Raw genomic sequence first — 17,552 nt, 5'->3', positions numbered from 1 at the left:
GTATACTGTTAATTGGAGCAAAGATCTTGGTGGAAGGGACGTGCAATGAGGTAGAGGTGCAAACAGCTTTCATTGTAATCAAGGTTGCAAAATCTCTTAATATTTCTAAGCTTCATTGGGAAAGGGTTTCATTAATCATAGTCAATGCCATAATCAAAGGTGAGTCAAGAGTGTGTACTTGAACAAGCATATTCGAAGAATTAACTCATTGTTGAGAACCTTTGAAGACTTCAAAATAACCCAAGTCAAGAGAGAATGAAATGAAGTAATCGATGTAATGCCTAAAGTTGGAGTTACTTTGAAGGAGCAAGGAAGGGAAGAAATGTTAGATGACTTCCAGAATATTGATGGGAACACTCTAGTCATTCATAAAGGTGAAGTAGCATCGTTGTTGAAAGTAGCCAAGTCCTGGGAGTTTCAGAATCAAATGAAATAGGGGAGACTTTCCTACATCTTTTGATCCAAATTTTGTAAAGTGCAAATTCAAATTTAAACTTGAAGTTGTTTCCCACCCTTTCATTAAACATTTCATTAAATGTGCACCCATAATGCTAACACCCAGCCAAAACTAGCTTGTGATACATCTTTTGATCCAAATTTTGTAAAGTGCAAATTCAAATTTAAACTTGAAGTTGTTTCCCACCCTTTCACAAGCCATTTTTGGCTGGGTGTTAGCATTATGGGTGCACATTTAATGAAATGTTTAATGATAAAGGGGAAAGGCAGGTATGCAATAAGTCATTATTAGTTGGCAAGGACAGCATTAAGTTCTATCATGTCAAAGCCGATGTGGTTCAATTCTTGAGTGCATTGGTTCTCAACCATGGAAGCGTCTATATGAAGATTTGAGTGGCTCGTGTTGTGAAAAGGAAAGGACAAATGTGAATTGTTTAGAATTGGGTGAGATGACATCTTTTCCAAGTGTATTCCCTACTTGGAGTTGTTTCTAGGTAGTGAGATGAAGGCCAATTTTTCTTTGAGGATGGCCAACTAACAACAAACCTTTCCAGGGGAAGTGAGCATAGTAGATGGAGTTTTTTTTGATAACAACCCTGAGTTTTGGCAGATAATGAACTTGCTGCTTAGTGAACAGTTAATGGTGAGAAAGCACCATTATCATCCAAACATAGACATAGTGTTTGGTTGTGTTTGCATGGGCACTGGAGTTTGGTACTAAAGAGGAGGCCTTATGGGTAATGCTTTTTTGTGTGAAGCTGTAGTGGACTGGAGGCATGATACAAATGCTCACAATGGTTGAGCTCGGTGTTGTTTTCAGGGCTGAGGAAGGGAATTGGAGAGAAGTTGAAGGCACCTTGAAGTGTTTTAAACCTTTTTAAGTATGGAGTGCCACAACAAACAAGGAGAAGCAAAAGGATGAAGCCAAGGATGGCTGGAAACTGTTGAAGGAGGACTTGTTGCTGCTGGAAGAGGAGAGCTATTGAAGGAGTACTAGTTATTGCTGGAAGAGGACAAGCATTAGAGGGAAAAGGAAAAATAGGAGGCCAGGAAAGCAAGACTGGGAGGCACGATGTTCATAATTGAGAACACCAAAGAATATGACTTTAAGGCCAAGATTAGGAAGTCGCAAATTAGGTTTTTGTTAACATTGTTTTTTCGCAAGAATCAATTTCAGATTTGGTATTCATACAATGCCCAATTTTGTCAATGAATGGGCTACAATCTAAGTTAGTTACCAGTTTGGGTTTGGGGATGGGTTTGGATATGAGAACACAATACGTGGGTACGTGATTTTTTTCATTATGGTACACAAGGGTATATACCAAAAAAAGAAAAATGTACGAAATTGTAAAACTAGATCATTTCATAGTATGATGCTTGATCATTTATCAATGCCAAATGTCAAAGATAACATTAAAGATTTAATTACTTGATCATTGAGCTATGTTCAGGATTCTAAAGAAAATCATCACATTGAATTACTGAATTATAAAATGAAAATTCAAAATAATGTTCATTAAAGTTTGAAACATGTTTCAGCATTCATCAATCATGGAAGTGTTCTATCAACCATCAAATGGATTATCAAAAAAATCAGAATCAATGGGATCTAAAGTAGTTGCAAGTGGAAGATCAACATTATCATGAGAACCCAAACCGGTTCCACTAGCACTAGAGGGTGTTGTGTCATCATCATCCACATCAACCAAAGTGGCTCTAGCAAGATCTTGGATGGTCAAATCCAAGTCAGCTGACAGTGCTACATCCCAAAGCACGTTACCCCCTTCTTGTATTTCAGATCCTTACGTGCCACAAGGTTCAAATTGGTATGAATAAACTCCAAGTCTTTTGCTTAATTTGCAGCCAACCAGTTACGGTTCACTGAGTGGATAAAGGAGTATGTACACTATTTTTGCTCAACCACTCAATGTCACAAGAGCTCGCAACTTAGAGAGAAAACCAACAAAACAAAAAACAAAAGATATAAGATAAATTCGAGAGTGGTAAGTGTTAAATTTTACAATGCAAGTGGCCAAAAAAAGAAAAAAGAACACCTTAAAAGTCACTTGTGATAGGATCTTAATTGCAAAAAGTTGGAGGTACATATAATCTTGCCCATGAAGGTACCAACATGCAATAACATCCATCCTGCTCTGGTCATTGGCAATAGTAGGGTGAAGATCTTTTCATGAGATAAATAATCCGGATTCTCTCCTAATAGTTGCCCTCTGGATTGTTGAAGAGTGTACTAAATGCCCTCTTGTACCCATTAGCAAAGTCAATATCTCAATATGGTGGCACTTCACCTAGAATAACAAGTACTTCTGTATTATAGTACTTGGGAGTTAGAGCATATGTTAGGAGGTGCAAAGGTGTGGTCATCTTGTTCCAATGAAGAATAATTGCTTCCACCTTTTTGTATAAGGTGTCGTCAGGATCGTTCTCTCTTCTTTGTATGACCTAGGATATCAGTTGATGTTCATGTAAGTTATCTTGATGTAAGTTATGTCAATTTAGATATCTCTCAATAAACAAGGATAGAGGAATGTATTATAACCTATCAATTTTATTTTCTCTAACATTGTGTCTATGCTATCATATATGTCCCCCAAGCATGGTTCACCAGTGTTGGTAAACCAAAGCATAAACATGATAGAATCGGTGAGTTCCAATACATAATCTGTACGAGCCCACCAATCATCATCCAATATCAATGTCTTCACCTTTTGGGCCCTCATTGTACTAGATAGCTTCTAGATACCCCATTGATTGCTAATAACCATCTGTGACAATGCCTCTTTCACCTTCACAAGTCGTCTGTGATTGTGTGAAATGCAAAATGGGTTTTAGCCACCTAGGAACATGTTAATGTTAAGTTACTAACACATTCAAACTATGTAAACAACACAAAAAGTGTTTTATTCACTTATCTAAAACATGACATAAAATGATAAATGAAACTAAATAAATTAAATTTTAAAATTTACTTCAATAATTCCAATCTCGAGAAAGTGCTGAAAATTGCTTGTGATATATGGTGGTTTGTCACAAACCATCTAAATCTCCTGACCCTCATATATTTGTTTCACTCATTCTATTTGGGCGGCATGGCTTGCATCACCAAATTAAATGAGTGGACGGTGTCCAAAAGATGTGATAATTTGTATAACCTCTAACAAAGCACCCATAGCCTTGCAAATGTTTCCATTGTCCCTAATTACTTGGACAACATTATCATGACACTTCTAGGGAATCAATGAGAATCTTGACAATGAACTTTGCATATTTTACTTCCCCTTCATTGTCAACCCTCCTCAGAAACATTGACCCCTTGGGGGACACTTTCGGCAACCTTTCCAGCCATCGAAAACTATAGACACACCTGTTTGAACCCAAGAATGCCTAATTGGTTGTAGTTTGGCCTCTACATTTTTTTCTCTTTATGCCATAAAGGTGGTGCACACCTTTTCACCATCTCCCTCCAATAACGTGATCTCACTAAGTTGAATGGAAGACCATTCGCATGGAGGCAACGTGCAATTTTTACTCCAGCAATATCTCTTGCCTCATTTTGAAATGCCTTATCTAATGAACCTCTCCTGTAGGTGTTGATTTGTGGTTCTTCTATTTCTTCATCTTCCCTAGAAGGCATAAGCATGAAGGGACGCCTAGAGGCTGGTTGAGAGGGTGGTGGTATTGTTTTTTGTTTTCCAAAACTATAACCACCTTGTTTTCCTTTTGCAACAAATTTGTCAACATCTTCTTGTTCTTTTATGAGTGCTACTATTTGCCCAACTGACAACCCATTCTTATTTGGCCTTGGATCCTCACACATATTAATCCCTTTACCCTCAGGGCCCAAAAAAATGAAGTTTGACTTGGTGGTAGGAGCTTCTATATTATGAGTTGTGAAAATTACATCTTAAAATAAAGCTCCCACCTCCAAGAAGTTGAGAAATTCTTTTACTGTGTCTGCATAAAGGAGACCTTTTATCAATTTTAAATTTTTGAGATCCCTCCACAACCATTGAGCATTGTGTACTCATTGCTGCAATCTATAAGAAAAATGTAAAAAACAAAAACATATTAAAAGACTTCTCACAAACTTGAATTTTTACTCAAAACTCATCAAAAACTTGAAGTAATTTATAAAAAACTAAAGAATATGGTTGAAGTGCTTTTTGGAAGGTATTTGCTACTTCATGAACGATCTCCTTTGAATACAATCTTCTCACCTCAAACTGGCAAGATGGAGAGAGCAAAATGACAGAGCAAATGTGAAATGAAATGTGTTTGAAGGTCTCATATGGCCATTTTAGGCTTAGGAGGAAAACCTAATAATAAAAAATTGGGATTGTAGTGGTTTTGGACCCATATTTCCTTTTGAATACCATTGGTTCTCCGAATGGGACCCACAAGTTTGTGTGCAGATGCTGGGCGTACTGAGCATGCACCACACGTTGAACCTAGATCCAATTCGCACTTGAACCCGGTTTGAGGGTGTAGGGCGCAAACCTAGTAACCCAGGCTAAAATAGATAATTTTAGGCAAGATAGTAGCTAGTAGCAGATAATGTTTACAAATAGTTGATGTTTTTGTGTTAATGGTGGATTGATTTAATGATGGATGCCCTAGTTTTTATTTTTGATCGGTAAAAGGCCGAGGCCAATAATTTTTATTACTAATTAACAAGGTTTTTACATTGTTAATTCATTCAAAACGACACTAGTAAGAAAGAACGGAGTCGGGAAACCTCCAATCTTGCTCGAGGACTTGTGTCCCATTATAGATACAGACAATAATATAGGGGCATTCCCCTATTTATAATGCGATTGTGAGAATTGTTCCTTATTTTACAGAATATTTACTTCTTGATCTATCCTTCTTTTGACACACTCGTATTTTCTCTTCAATAAGTTTTCTTTTTGCCTTCTTGTTTGAATTCCAATTTTGTTTAACCTGCAAACAATTACCTCTTAACCAAGATCGTTGTTAGTATTAATCGATAAAATTGAATATAAATTATCTATCTTAACATGTCATCCAGATTGACATATTGATAAAAGGAATGTTAGTCAAGTCACAACATTTAAATTACTTCAGCAAGGAAAATTCATAAAATATTCAATATGGTGACTGATTTTTATTCTAGATTTTTGTACTGTGATCTAATTAATAGTGAGCATTTTTACAAAAAAATAGATATTACAAAACACTATAGTAAGGACATCCAATTGAAGAGTTAGGATTATTTTTAATCCTTAGGGTAGCTATCTTATCCTATCATCATACCATCAACTGGAGAACTAAGAGTTATTCTTCTAGCACTAGATTAATTTTCATGGTTACTAGTTTCAGATTAGGTGATCTAGTTATTCCTTTGAAGAAAGTTTCTCCGTTTACTCCTTTGTTTACCAATGCATCTGCTTCTTTGTTTCATTATTGATAAATATGTTTAATACTAATATCTTCAAATTTATTGATTATCTTTAATGCGTTTTCAAGTTTGGAATTTAATATCTAATTACGAGTGCTTCTTTTCCTTAATGCATTTGAATAATTTGTGAATCCCTTTCTATGACTAACTTGCTAATGCCCATTTCTAGGCTAAGATTTAGACCTTTGATCAAGACCTCTAATTCTGCTAGATTATTAGAGAGTACCCCTAAGGGCTTTGCTCGCTTAATTATCCAAGAACCTTTGTCAGAATGAATAATACATCCTAATAGTCAGAATGAATAATACATCCTAATCCAATAGGTCGTGGATTGCCTCTTGAAGCCCCATCAAAATTAAGTTTTACCCATCTTACTGGAGGGGGGTCCTGTTTACAATCGATCCTAGCTTTTTTATTTGCTTTTGAGTAGATCATAGGCAAGTTAATTAGTTGAAACCAGTTCGTGCACATTTCTGCATCTCGCTTAGAGAAAGAACCTTCTTCCTTTTGGAGTTTCTAAGATTATTATTTTCCACCTCTATTATGCATGCTTCCACTTTACCTAGGAACAAAGTTAAGTCCATACTTTTATTAGCAAATATTCTTCTATTTCTCTCTTTCCATATTTCCCATAGGTGTATGGATGGGGCTATTTTTCATAAATTACAACAGACTCTAGAGTTCCCATGTTTGGGCCAACTTTTAAGAAATTTTCTTAAATTGTCAGGAAAAGCTGATAACCAGTTTAAGTTTCTGACATAACATTGCGAACATTTATTAGCAAAGGGGCATTGGAACAATATGTGTTCAGCCGTCGTAGATTTGTTTTCGCATAGAGAACATCTTGAAGGCCCCTCAAATTCCATCTTGGTAAACCTATCAGCTGTAAGAATTCTTTTTTCCAAAGCTGCCCAAAGAAAAATACTTGCTTTGGGAAGACATGTTGTGTCCCAACAGGGATTGAGAGGAATGTCTATCTTTTCCCATTGCTGAGAATTAATTATCATTTCATATCCTCTTTTGACACTATATTTCCCCCTCTTTGAGGCACCCCAAATTAATTTATCCCTCCTATCTTTGTGATTAACTTGTCTATTTTTAAAAAATTGTTCAAAAAATTGTTTTTCCCAAGTTGATAAATTTGTTTCTTTAATGGATTTCCACTTCGAGCCACCATTATGGTTCTCATTGATTATCAGTTTGTAGTCGCTTACATGTTGTCCCCACAATTTTATTAGAGTATTTTTAATATTAGTTGGCAGATTAAAACTATTGGGTGAAGACAACCCATCCTAAGAATATTCTCAAAAAAGGGCCTCCTAACCTTGACCAATGTCCCAAGTAAGATTATTGGATATAAGGGGATGACAATGTATCATGAAATTCCAGCTCCAATTTTTAATGCCTAGACCTCAATATTCTTTAGGTCTGCATATCTTGTCCCATTTGATTAATGCTTGTCTCTTCTTTTCGTTTGTTCCTTGCTAGAAGAACTTCCTTAGCTTGCTATCTAGGTTCCTGTTTACTCCTTTTGGAAGTGGAAGACATGACATTTGGTATGTAGGAATTGAAAATAAAACTGATTTAATCATGGTTGTTCTTCCAACTTTAGTTAACTATTTCCTTGTCCAACTTTCTATTTTTTAATCTAATTTTTCAAATTTAATATTCCATGTTTTACCTTCTCTGACACCTCTTTCCAGTGGAATGCCAAGAAATTTACATGGGAAGGTTCCTTTTTTGTATCCCATTATATTGCAGATATTTCTTTCTATTTCGGAGGGAGTATTGAGGAATAAAAATCTCTAATTAGTTCGTATTTACTTTTTGACTTGACGCTTCCATATAGGTTTTTATTATTTGTTTAAAGTTCTAGGCTTCATCCATTGTACTTTCTTGCGGAAGGATGGTGTCATTTGCAAATTGTTAATAAGTTATTTTAGGAACTTCCTCTGTTACTATGACTTGACTATGCCCTAGCATCAATACTTTACTATATTTATTTTTTTAAGGAAATTTCTTTAGAAAAAACTTTATCACCCATCAAAAAAAAGAAAAAATATTTCATTGAATTTTTTTTTTCTTCAAATATGATTCATGGCAAGAATCCACCAAAGAGACCATAAGCTTGTTGAAGATGCCAGTTGGTGAGAAGTTTTGAAGATACCATTTGGTGAGAAATTGCGGAAGATACAGTGAGAAATTGCATTTGTGGATATCTTGTGGACTTTGCAGAAGCAGTTATTTAGTTTGGACCTATTGGAGTGATGCCTGAAGGATGGGCTGGCATGCGAATAAACTTATATAATTTTGCAATTTCATTTTTTCCATTATTTTCTCTATTTCTTTTCTTGTTGTGCCCTACAGTTATTTTTCTTTTCCATTTCAATACCTTTTTTCCAACCTGCTATATGGTCAATTTTTAGTTTCTATCATTTTCTTGTGAAGTTCATTTGCAATTTCATTTTTTTCCATTATTTTCTCTATTTCTTTTCTTGTTGTGCTCTACTTTTATTTCTCTTTTCCATTTCAATATTGTTTTGAGGTTCTCACACCATCGCCCCAAAATTTTTGGGACCCCCTTTTTTTGAATACCTTAGCGAATTTTTTTCGAAGTTGTCCAAAAGGTTTTTTAATATGGAAATTTTACACTTTGGACGCCTTCGGGCCAGGAGGGATGTGGTTGGATTTCTTTCTTCACTTGGTCTTAACTTGATTTTCCGGAGCATGTGATTTTATCCTTAGGCCGAACAAATTTAAAAGACGATATTTTTTTCGATGGTTAGAACCATACTTGGCAGGATAAAATTTACAATTTTAATTTTGGACTTAGACGGTTTTATTTTGAAAATTGGATGTAATTATATAATCTTGAGCATTTTCAAAATGAATTTTTTTAGATTTAATTGTTTTGGAAAATTTTAAATTTTTTTGGCGAAAAGGAAAATTTTGTGGTAGTGAAATTAAATTGGAAAATTGATTTTTGGATGCTAGAGAAAATGATTTATTTTGAAAAAATTTAAAATTGCATTGCAAAATCGAAAGTGGACTTAGTTGCAAAATTTTGCATTAAATTGGCTAAAATTGCCTAGAAGATTTTAAAATATTTAAAGAGGTTGGTGAATTAAAATTGAAAATCGATCTCAATCCAATTTTAATGATATTTTAATTACCAAAACGTTATTAAATGAAAATATTTTAACATCTCCAAGGCTTTCTTAATTTTATTTTGCAATTTTGGTCCTGATTGGCAATTAAATGTGCAAATTTCACTATAGGCAAAATTAATCTTGGCTTGGCATTTAATTTGGGACCGTTAATGAAATGCTAATTTAATATTTTTCTTCTATAGGTGCTAGTCAGCCAGCTTGGAGGAGTGAATGGAATGTGGTATAAGAGGGCTCCTCCCTCTCCCATTTCTCCATTCCATCACAACGTTCTTCTCTTTGGCGATTTTTTCCCTTGGAGCAGCCTTCATGCTTGGCGATTTTCTCTTAAAGAAGCAGATTTTCTATACTTTGGTGATTTTGTAAGGGCAGATTTTGGTGCTTAGCAATTTTCTGGGCAGATTTCAAGTGTTTGGCGATTTTCCAAAAGAGAGCAGATCTGAATATTTTCTGCCCTAGGTGACTTTTTGGAGCAAATTCAGATTTTTTCTTGCTTGGGCGAATTTTGTGGAGGCCTGATTTTCTCTAGAAAGGCTGTGAATTTTGCATCAGATCTGGGTAATTTTATTTGGCAGAGGATATGTGATCAAAAGTCTGATTTTTGGCAAAGTGTGGGCAGTTTCAAAGAGATTAAAATTTTGATTTTTTTGCAAGAGGCTTGATTTCCTAAGGTCTGATCTGAATTCAAAGAAAGCCCGGCTATTGGTAAAGGTAAAATTCAATTCATTTTAGAGCTGAAGATTGGTTCAAAGGTGGATTCCACTCCTTATTCTTGCTCGGTTTTGTTTCCCTTATGTTCTTCTTGCATTCATCATCCACCACTTCATCATCCCATCTATAGGTTGAAGTTTAGAGAGATAAGTGTAGATTCCATGATAGGACATTTGGCGAGGCAGAAATAAGCTAGACCACCTTAGGTTGAAGTTGGTAGATATAAGTGTAGTCCATCCTAAGGTAACGAAGAGGCAAAAATAAGTGGTAGTCCCACCTCTAGGTTGAAGATTGGAGATTGATAAGTGTAGTGATAGGACTTGGTGAGACAGAAATAAGTTAGAATCCATCGATAGAAAGAAGGTTGGAGATTGATAAGAGTAGTCCATATCACTTATAACAAAGGGCCAGAAATAAGTGTTTAGGATGGTAGATGTTAGTGCAAGCAAGCACTCTAAGGGGACAAATACTAAAAAAGACAAGGAAGACATGATGCCTAAGACCACATTATTCTTGAAAGTGAGGCGAATAACTGATACCAATATCGGTATAGCGAACATGATATAGCTAAAGGACAGACTGAAAGAAGGACAATCCCCCATGGCAAAGAAGATTTACAAAAGTGGAATTGAACACGCGGCGGCCTTCCCTCCTACCTTGCCTTGTCTAGAATTGGTTATGGAATGTGCATCCAGGTTTGATTTGGTTAGTAGGTCCATCATTTTTGATGAAGGGAAGAGAGTGTTAGCGAACATCGGCGGACAAGTAGTCGAAGAAGCATTCAATATCCCCCACTACGAAAGCATAAAAGTAGTAATGATGGATTAGGCGGCTAAGTTATTCCGGGATAACCAGGAGGCTTATTTTATTCATCTAAAGCAGGATTGGCTACACGAAGGCAAGAAGAGAGTCACTAGATTATCAAGGCTCACTCTATTAGATTTCAAATCAGAGTATGGCGATCTCATTGTGCTTCTTAGCCGGATCATGGGCCTAGCTCAAGGTATGCAATTCAAAAATTGGATGTACTTCTTTATTGATGAAATTAGAAAAGGAAAAAGAAGATTTTATTGGGCTAGGATCATAAGCGAGAATCTAGAATTGCAACTTAGAACCGTACAAAATAAAAAACAATTCTATATGGCATCCTATTTGTTCTATCTGATTGCGAGATTGTACGAAAATTTGGGACTTAAGGCCTTAGGAGTAATTGGCGGTGGGCCGGGGCAATGTTTGGTGCATGAATGCTATCCACAGCTTCATTTGCACAACAACAAGGACTATAAGATGTTTTGTGACGCCTTTTCCATGAAGACAGTAAGGGTATTACAAGGGACACCAGCTAAGAGGCTTTCATTAGAGGTAGAAGCAAAAGTCAAGAAGTATGGGAGTTGGTTCATCCAATTTCCGCAATTCACTTATATTATAGTAGTAGGAAGCACAGTATGTCCCAAGAGACTTCCAAGGTACCCACCCGACAAGGTAGTTTTGATAGAGTTAGCTAGGCAACTTGAGCATTATGATAGAATGATGAAACTTAAAGGTCAGATAGGCATTCCCTTCTCATTTGGAATTGGCAATGATAGTTGCCCCAATCCTGTCGCTTTTGTAGTTGCGAAAAAAGAATTAGAATGGTATCATCTAGCATGGTATAGAGCAAGGCAAGGATTTGATGCTAATGGTCTTATCAAGGCATCTCATGGAAATATATTCAAACATGTTCCTACTATAGAAGATTTCTGGGCCAATGCACAAAATGACTTTCACATAAGAAAGCTAGCTTTCTCAAGATTGTCAGTGAACATGATGAGGGCAATCAGATGGAGAGGCCTTGATATTCCCGATCAACTGGAAGATGATGAAAATGTGCTGAGAGAAGATTATGGTATAGTGGATGGAACGGAGTTGAATCCAGTGGATTGGAATGATCACCAGGATCCTTCCTTGGAGGCAGTTACAAGAGCAGTTGATTTGCACACCAAGTTGTCGTACAATGGGAAGTTAAGGAAATTACAAAGTCAGAGGATACACCTTACTTATGAGAAGATGAAGCCAAAGGAAGGTCCAACGTAATCAGTCAGACAGAAGGATGAGGGACGTAACCAGCAACAAGGAACAGTTAGAAGCAAGAAGAGAGGTTTGGAGGTTGAAAAGGGTAAAGAACATTAGGAACCTCCAGCAAAGAGACAGAATGCAACGCCGTCAAGGGAGAGCATAGTTGAGGCTAGAGGCCAAGAAGATAATACAAGTGGACAAGGGGCTGCAATAGAGGTGAGCTCTGATTTAGAATCAAGCAGTTACAGCGACAACACCGAGTACTCTCCTCTCTTAGAGAATCAACGTGGAGATGACATGGCAGTTACTAGTGAAGAAGAAGATGGGCCAATTGATATTGAGGAAGTAAGCCAAGCACTCGAGGCCGTTGGTGATGACCGGCTAATCGAACCAAATCCAGATTTGGGGAGATGCACTGCACCACTATGGTTAAGGCAAATGCTTATGCTGAGAGACGAGGTAGTGATTGTTCGAACAGTTGAAGACATCCAAGGATTAGTAGAAAAGGGTGATAGCGAGAACCAAAAACAAATTGCAGAAACGGTGGCAAAGGTAATCCGGAGTGACAATCGTCACCGAAAGGTTCAGATTGCTATACCAATGGTTAACAAGGCATTGGATGAAATTGTAGCTCAGGAACATGAGATAGTTGAGCATAACTTGGGAAGAATCACAGATGACACGGAATGTGAGGAGATCCAGGAAGGCATCGTTTCAATCAGAGAAAAGTTGAGGAAGGCAAACGAAAGGATTGTAAAGTTGGAGGCCGAGAACAAGTATTGGAGAGATTGCTAGCCTATCCAATGGTTGCACCAAGCAATCCTTCCTCAAGATAGTGAGAGCAACACAGAAGAGATATCGGCTTATCTGCGTGAAGTCAAGGATTGGATCCATGATACAATACAAGATGGGCGAAATTTCTTGCCTTCCTTTGTCTCGACATTCAAGTCATTGGTGGCTATTAGAGATAAATTTAGAAAATTTGAAGGTGAATGGAAGGATTTCCTTCCAGTCAAGGATTTAGCCATTCCTAGGCTATAGGCATTCATTGAGCTACCAGAGAAATATTTGGAAAGGGCCAAGTTGGTTGATGAAGGAGGATTGAGCACTATAGAGTCTTGGTTTGTTGCCTTGACTACCAGATTGAGATTACTTGAGGGAATAAGGAATGAGATTGCATAGCACAACCCAGGCGTTGACACTTCTATTTCAACCATGATGAGTGACGTTGGGGCGGCACTTGATTTTGAAGATATCAAAGAGGAGAACATCGATGAGACAGAATTTGGATCGAGATTGGATGAGTTGGGGAAGGTTGCCATCAAAAAGAAACATTTGGGCACCCTTGCCTCCCTCAATGCCTTTATCGGATACGCGAAAGAATATGAGAAGGATCATGAGAAAACACTGCAAGCAGCGAGCAACATGATGAATTCAGCTGAGCTCAAGATGAAACATACACCTTGCCCTCCCATGAAGGAAGTCAATGACAAGCTAGCCAAGTTCATTGCTTTGGCTAAAAAGATGAAAGAAAGGGGTAGAACTATAATAGAGGATCATTTGATGTAAGCCCAAGTGGCAAATTCTCCTTTTTCTTGGGTAGGATAGGTGTCTGATTCTAATTGGCTACCGTTTTGGTGTTTTCTCATTGGTTGCCACCTTTCCTTTTTTTTCATTGGTCTATTGATGAGGTGGCATCTTCTCATTGGCCGATGGGGTGGCAACCCTAGTTAGGGTTTCTAGGATCCAATCTAGATTGTTGGTTTTGCCTCTTTATCTCTACCGGCAGTTGTAAATTTTGGCCTCTATATAAGGCCATTTACTCTCATTTGTAAAGGGTTGAAGAAAATTGTTGCTAAGATAATGCCAAAATTGCTTTTCTTTCTCATTGTTGTGACTTGCATGTTGATTAAGAACTTTTGATATTGTTGCATGGTTTCTACTTCCAATAGTTAGAATAAGATTTCTTTTGAAGTTGTTAAAATAGATTTCATTTCAAGTTGTTAAGTAGAGAGAAAAGTAGATGGATAGTTGCATGGTAGTATTGGTGGATGTTTGATAGGGATCTATAACTAGGCTAATAGCATCCTAGTAGCTTGTTGGGAAGCCTTCTGTGGTAAGCTAGTTCTTTTCCTTTGAATCATTGCATCTATGGAGGTGGAGCCGTTGGTTAGCTTTCATTAGATTCGATCCCCATCCATTTGCTAACCTTTCCCTTCATAGGAGTAGGAGTAGAATAGCAAATAGTATAGTATTTGGAGTTTCGAAGGAGGTTAGGAAGGCATAAAGTCATTAGAACATTCACCCTCCATCACCATCACCATCTCCATCAACATCATCTGGAGCTCATACAAAAACCATCATCACCAACATCCCACCAAAAACTCAAGTTATCCTCGCATGAAACAACGTAAGGCTGCCTACGTGATTATCAACAAATCACATTGATATAACTGAGTTAGTATCCACAGGTGTAAGGAACATTGGAGTTTTGCTTATGACTTCATGAGTATTAACTTTTCAAGAGAGGAATTGAGGATTTGATATTCCATATCAGGTGTTCAATTGCTATATGTTATGTAGTGCTACAAAACCAACATCAACAAATACCTTTTTTTCCAACCTGCTATATGGTCAATTTTTAGTTTCTATCATTTTCTTGTGAAGTCCACTTTGATATTAACTTAAAGGTCATGTCAAGATATACAACATGAGTATCCTCCTTGAAACATTTTTTTAGCACTACAAGTATAATGTAGGCTCTAAATTATTTAACTTAATCAGATTCATGTTTTTTTTAAAACTTGGTAGTGGTGTTGGAATACCAAAGTTAATCATAGTTATAGCTTTTGGTGTTTGAGAATAAATACATAGGTAATATAGAGAGCTTATGTATGCATCCGAGTCAGCAAAGTTTTTTCTTGCATTGAGTACTCAAAGTGTAAATTTAGCGATTCTCCCTTGTAATTCTTGGATGAAAATTGGCAGTTTTTGTGGTAAGTTGTCATCGAAGTCGGTTGAGTCCATGAAAAAAACTTACCATTGTCTATATACACATGTTGGACAAGGTTAAAACACATTTTTTGACGCTTGAGGAATGTGATTTGCGCTTTTCAAAACCTCCTTTTGCCCTTCCACACTACATATAGTAGCAGGCACGCATTTAAGTTATGAAATCATTTCTAATTTTTTCAAATTGGCAACTTCACATATTTAATTAGATTGAACTGATTTTATGTGCTAAATTTGTGGATTTATAAAATATTAATTGATTTACATGACTTAAGAAAAAAAATTCATGTTCCAATTATTGTATCTTTTACTCACCATGTTTTTCATTTTTATTGATATTGCAAGTTAAATATAAACACAATGGTATCCAACTTTAGATCTTTCTTAGACTTAGCAAGTAGAAGTGGTCACTTTGGAATTAGATCAATTAGCAATTGTCACGTTGCTTGGAAACATCTGGATCTACATCTAGTTCTTGTAATAACTATGTTTTTGTTATAACTTATTATCGATATTACAAGTAAGCGTATGACTACAATCGCATCCGATTCTACGTCTAGTTTGGCCTTAGCAAGTGGAAGTTGTCCCATTGGGATTAGATCCTCTAGAAGTTGTGACCCTACTTGGGAACATGTTATAATGGGATTGATAGTGAGTTACATGTCTTGCAATTGGTGCATGAAGAAGCTTAGTGGTAGTGTCAATTGCCTCAAATACATCTTGCAAACATTTCATATTGCAATCCTAAATCACATCCAATAGCCTCAAAATAGGAGAGATGATAGGCCTACTTCCATCACTGGATGAAAAGAAATTGGAGAATGCCAACGTACAAGAAGCCACAGAAGCAAACTTTGCTGTTAATTCAGAAATAGAATCTGATGTAGATATGCTAGGCATTGCAGGTTATGGTCTTGGTTCATGTATATGTGGCGCATTAACCTCAACTAGTTGTAGTAGATCTCAGTCATAGGGGTTCTTTGTACCTGGAATGCCACCTTTGTTTGAAGCTATATATTGGAACAAGGAGGCACTCAAAGAACCAAATAAGGGATGCACAAATTTTTGGTATTACAACCACCTTCCCTTCAATATAGCAAGGAGTCTACATTTGGAGTAGTTGGTGACAGCATTGACAGTTGGAGGGAAAGGTACGAGGCACTACCCTCTCTGGTAGAGTTAAGGGGTAGGTTACTACAAGATGCTATTATAGATGCAAAACATGACTTGAAAGATCAAAAGAAGCAATGGTGAAATTGGATGCACACTTCTTTCAAGTGGGTGGAGAGATGGAAGATATTGCACCGTCATCAAATTTTTAGTGGCTTCAATCAACAAAATAAAGAATGAATAAAATTTTGGCTAAGTTACTGACAAGTGGGCATACAAAATGTTATCCAAGTTGTTCTTGAGAATCTGGCAACATATGTGGTGGTTGGAAGATTGCTTCAAGAGAGGCATCCAACACTTTTTTGGACCTCTTGTGCAATTGATTGCCTTGACCATTATTTGGAGGACATAGACAAAAATTATTGCATGAGACCAACTGTATAAGATGCAAGGAATATAACAAAATATATTTATAATTACCCACCTATGCATTCTTAGCTTGATGAGAGATCCCACCAAGAGGATAGAGCTTGTGTGATTCACACTACATGGTTTGCAACTAAGTTTTTAATGTTGCATACCATGTTTGGTTTATGAATCCCTTGAAGTAGATGTTTTTGTCATTAAGTAGTGCTAAATTTATTAATCTGGATTCTCAAAGAAGGCTTCACCTAAAACTGGCTTGGCATTTGCTCTTGCTACAATTCTAGATTAGCTACCTATAGCTTTGATTTCCTAGTTGATTGCTTTGGTGCATCCCATATTGTCCGATCAGATTTGCTTTGTTTTTCACAACTAAAATTATATTTCTAGATGTGTTTTATGACATCAAAGGCTTCTTACTCTTTAACATAGTGGAACTGGATCTCAATGTGATGCACAATAGTTTTTCTTTGTGTTTTGGATCGGAGACAATGCTTGTATGGTTTCTTCTTGTGGTCAGTGTTATGTTTCTTTTGTGTAGTGTTGGCAATCTTCTTTCCTTGAACCTTAGACACAAAAACTATATGCTTGCTTGTCTTTACATCTCGTAGAAGATTCATATATAAAACAATATTTTACCATGGTTATCTACCACAAGGGTTTCCACTTAAAAATGAGGTTCATCTTGTGTTCTTCATTGCTAGATCGATCTTGTTATTGTTGCTCTATGAATGCTAAAGTTTTTATGTGAAAAAATTGTTGAATACTTATTCACCCCCCATCTCAGTATCAGTGTGTGTGTTTTCTTTATGCATCATGGAATCAACAAGTGCACCTGATGTGTGATCTAAGACAAATAATTACTATTAACTTTGTCAAACGAACATAATTCTTGCTTCTCAAACTGCATTCATAACAAATATTTTTTAGTATTTGCAAGTATGCATGTTACAAAAGCTGAAATGCTCTTGCTTTTTACAAAGAAGAAACTTTTGTGCTGCCATCAGTTTTACTGGATTACCATTGTTTCTGTGTGTGTGAATAGGATGCATTATAGTTATGGTTATTCACCCCATCTAGGCTCATGAAATTTGTATATGTCATTTTATATTTAATTTCTGTTTAGTTTGTCATCTTTACTTCTCTGTTTGTACGAGTATGCTGTACTTTTTATTCTG

At 36.5% G+C, this 17,552-nt stretch overlaps 1 protein-coding gene across 1 annotated transcript in view; it reads left to right on the top strand.

The window, feature by feature from the left end:
- Window positions 1-17,552, top strand: part of LOC149552601 (P-loop containing nucleoside triphosphate hydrolases superfamily protein) — a 169,780-nt gene that overhangs the window by 49,620 nt on the left and 102,608 nt on the right. The window lies entirely within an intron of this gene.

The sequence above is a fragment of the Cupressus sempervirens genome, chromosome 6, assembly GCF_028749045.1.
Source record: "Cupressus sempervirens isolate cs-2001-9-10 chromosome 6, ASM2874904v1, whole genome shotgun sequence".
In the NCBI taxonomy this organism is placed as follows: Eukaryota; Viridiplantae; Streptophyta; class Pinopsida; order Cupressales; family Cupressaceae; genus Cupressus; species Cupressus sempervirens.
Note: the sequence above shows the minus strand (reverse complement) of the source record. Positions and strands in the feature narration are given on the sequence as shown.